Genomic DNA, 4,306 nt, shown 5'->3' on the forward strand with positions numbered 1-4,306 from the left:
CAGCGAGGAAGAAGACATCAAAACTGACAAGCGCTTTTCGCTTTACAGTTCTGCTTACCGATTCATTGAGCCAAGTATTCGACGCTCACTAGATTGCCCTCCGCACTGTGTTCCCGAGCCAAGCCTAATTACGGTTCATCAAACTAATGAACAGGTCAAGCTCGCCTTTCTTGTTCGCCTCAGGTTTATGACTAACGTGTCGGTAATGCACATAATAGATATATATATATATATATATATATATATATATATTTTGGTAGTCGACAGGCTGCAGTTTTCCCCTCCAAAAACTGCGATCCTTAGTTTCCGAATGCTGGTCAACAAGGCGGGAGATGGGGCGAAGCGGTGATGCAGAGCGGCGGTAGGGCGAAGGAGAGCGTCGTCTAGAGGAACGGGAGTCCTGACGTTGACGCGCGGACGCTGGAGGAGACGGAGACCGGTGCGACGTGTACGGATAGGAATCTTGGCAATAAGGATCGGGTCTGCGGATCCGGTCTCGCTCGAAGTCAGCATAACCTCGTCGTTCGCATCCTGCTGGCGGCGACGGCAGTAACGGAGATGTGGCCACGTATACCGCAGTAAAAACAGACGGGACGGGATGAACGCCACTCAGGATATGAAGGTGCCAGGTGGTGCTCTGCCGCCCACAGAAGCCAAATGGCCACAGGCAAGGTCAGTAGGCCCAGATGTAACGGCAGCAGGCGGTATTGCAGCAATATCGGCGTATGTGGGCATCACACGTGCTGTTGGAGCAACCGATGCTGTCGGTGCCGTCATGGCTGCCATATCAGCGTACAGGGGTATCGGGCGTGCTGGTGGAGCGACAGGTGCTGTCGGTGACGTCATGGCTGCCAACTCTTGCTTCACAAGGTTGCGCAGGTCGAAAGGTGCCGATGGAGTGGAGGCAGCAGTGAATTGCCTCTGTTCCTGTTCTTGAAGTTCTTCGCGGATGATGGTGCGGATCAGGGCTCGTAAATCAGAGTGAGGCGGAACGTGCGGATCGCTGCCTTGCTGAAGACGCAGAGACTGCAGCTCGTCTAGGCGCTGGCATGTCGAAGTAATGTCTTCTACTGTTGTAGGGTTCTGAACAGCCAAGGCGTTGAACGCGATCGTGCCTATTCCTTTGAGGATGTGGCGGCACGCGCTCGGCTTCCGTCATTTCACTGTTCGCACGGGCGGCAGAGGGGCCAAGACATCCTCGATGTACGAGATGTATGACTCGTGTGCGAGTTGAACACGCGCAGCCAGCTTTTGTTTCGCGATCTCGGAACGGCCCGATGAGCATGCGAAGATTTGCCGCAGCTTGACGGTAAAAGCGGACCAATCGGCGAAGTCAGTTTCATGATTAAAATACCACGTTTTCGCCACACCGGTGAGGTAGAACGGACATAGTCAATTTCTCTGCTTCGGTCCACCGATTGACTGCACTCACGCGGTGGTAAATGTCGAGCCAGTGTGACGTCGTGCGGAGACCCGCAAACACGGGTGCCCTATTGAAAAGCGGGCAGCCGGTGACATTAGCGTTAGGGTTCCGTGTGGTCCGATGGCTGCATGCTGGGGGTGGCCGGGCGCAAGCGGCGACCGGATGGTGGAGGAAGGGAACGCTGGAGGACGTCGGGATCTTGACCCTCCATTGAAAGACCAGGACGACAGACCAGAACGCCAGCAGCACCGTTATGGTGGACAGAACCACGAAGAAGAAGAAAAACAGGGATGATATGGTGCAAATGGAAGATGAAGTGCATTAAATGTGCACATTATATATATATTATATATTATTATATATATATATATATATATATATATATATATATATATACGTAGTGAAGAGTCTGTCTTCGATGCCATAAAATAATTAGGAAAAGGTATACGTTTCTAAAAAATTGTTTATTTGCGTTTCGATGAGACCGATCTTCATCAGGATGCTGGGAATAGTGTGTGTGTGTGTGTGTGTGTGTGTGTGTGTGTGCCCTATTGAAAATTTATCCACCATGCGGGATGGTGGATTCCACCATCCACCATTATGGTGGATTATGGTGCTGGAAGATGGTGGCACATGGTGTATGCTGGATGTTGGCGTATGATGGATGCTGGGAATAGCGGAGCGTAAAACGGCTCTACAGCGTCGGGACCATCGTGATTAGCTGTTACACATAAATAATTGTATAGAAGGCGATGTAGAAAGCATTAGTACAGAAAAAGAAAAAAAGCCGTATGAAAAAAAAAAAAACTGCCGCCACCGGGAGTCGAACGTGCGACCTTCGGATCTCGCGCCGAGTACTTTACCACTACGCCACGCTGACTTTTTTTTCCTGTTTAATGCATGGTAATAATGTCAACAAATGTCGCCATCTATTACAACATAATTCATCGCTTTAGAATTACACTCACATGCACATATGCACAAAACACACATAATTTCACATAGTCCAAGGAATGTTCAAAAGTCCGGTAAACAGACACAAACGTCCAGAAGGCCAAGCCACACCGGAACCGGGTCAAAAGTCTCAGCAACACTACGCACGTTAGCTGCTTCTTCCCGAAAGACAGACCGTGTCGAGCGAGGTGGCTCAGCATGTCTGTCAATCATGCGGCTTCTCCATAGCGAATATAGACCTAGCAGCATGATTAAATCATATGGTGCATTATTGTTGATGCTCTTTTTGAACGGCAGGAACCTCACACCATGCGATGTAATTGGAAATTCTTTTCTAATGGTTCTCTTAAGAATGTCCCAGAAATGAAATGCATCACGACAATGAATAAAACAATGCTCGATTGTTTCAGGCTCGTTGCATAGCCTGCAATTTACAGACCAGGGCACGTATGTCCCTTTTTCATGAAGCCATGTCTTTACGGGTAAAGTGGATGTGTGCATCTTAAAGAAAAACGTTTTCACAGCTGGCGATATACACATTTTACGTACACGGCAGAATACATCATGACCAGAATGAGATAAATATTGCTATCGGTAAACAGGTTCAGGGAAAAGGGTGTTTACAAGTGCGGCGGTTAGCGTCTTTCTGCCCACGTTGTACAAGTACTCTAACGTGAATCTGGCTTTCAAAAACTGGACAGTGTCGACAATCTCTTTCAAGAAACCCCATAAGTGCGATTCTTCCGCCACTCTTGTGACAAAAAGAAAAGGGAGATGGTGAGAAAGACGGTTCCGTATAACAGCCAGAAGAAACGGGTGGCAGACATCCTTAAGGTAGAAAAATCGCACCAGTTGTCGCACAAACAAATGCACAAGCCCACCCTTTTCAAGCGGAAGAAAAAGGTTGTCCCTTCTCATGGCTTCCCATGATGAACTCCAGATAAAGCAGGCAAATATTCTGTGAAATGCCTGAATATGTGCTCGAGAGCAGTGCAATACCTGTAAAATGTAGATAAGCTTTGAAGCAAAAAATATGTTGCATGCTTCAGCTTTTGCGAAAACGGAAAGGTCGCGTCCTTGCCAAGTGGACACCTTGCGACGGATAGTGGTTAACGCGGACGTCCAATGAGGACCACTATTACGGTAGTTATCAAGAGGCACACCTAGATAACGGATCGGAGTGTCATCCCAATGAGTATTTGCAAATACCGAGGGTGTTAGAGCCCACATGCCCAGCCAGAATCCTCTGCTTTTTTCGAAATTTATACTAGCTCCGGAAATTTCACAAAAACGCATAGTAGTGTTTCCTGCTTCCTGGACACTCGGTTTATCAACGCAAAAGAAGGCAATGTCATCTGCGTAAGCTAGAATTTTAATCTCCTCGGCTTCATATGTATATCCTTTAATGTCAGAATTAAACAGCACACTTAAACAAAGTGGTTCCAAATATATTGCAAAAAGCAAAGGCGAGAGCGGACACCCCTGACGTACTGACGAATTTACCTCTATGATACCTGAAAGCGTGCGATTTACAATTAATCTTGTGGTGCACCTTTTATAACAAAGTGATATGCCATTGTACAATACATCTCCTAACTGGAGATGTCTTAGCAGTCGGAACAAAAAATCGTGCCGTACCTTATCAAAAGCCTTAGCAAGGTCAATCTGAAGAAGAGCTACCTGATTCATGCTAACATCAAACACTCAAGGACTGACCGTGCTATATGAATATTCGTTTGTATAGAGCGGCCTCGAATGCCACATGTTTGGTGGGCACCTACACATTTAGTAATCACTGTTTGCAACCTGTTCGTGAGTATTTTCGCAAATATCTTATAATCAACGTTACATAAAGATATTGGCCTATATCCAGTTACTCTCTTTAATACTTCACTGTCGGTACTTTTCGGGATCAAAGTTGTACGTCCT

General features: G+C 46.9%; 1 pseudogene; it reads right to left on the reverse strand.

Annotated features, from left to right (window-relative positions):
* Positions 1-2,333: 2,333 nt before the first annotated feature.
* On the reverse strand, positions 2,334-3,607 carry LOC119385095 (uncharacterized; annotated as a pseudogene).
* Positions 3,608-4,306: the final 699 nt, after the last annotated feature.

The sequence above is a fragment of the Rhipicephalus sanguineus genome, chromosome 3, assembly GCF_013339695.2.
Source record: "Rhipicephalus sanguineus isolate Rsan-2018 chromosome 3, BIME_Rsan_1.4, whole genome shotgun sequence".
NCBI classification, from domain to species: domain Eukaryota; kingdom Metazoa; phylum Arthropoda; class Arachnida; order Ixodida; family Ixodidae; genus Rhipicephalus; species Rhipicephalus sanguineus.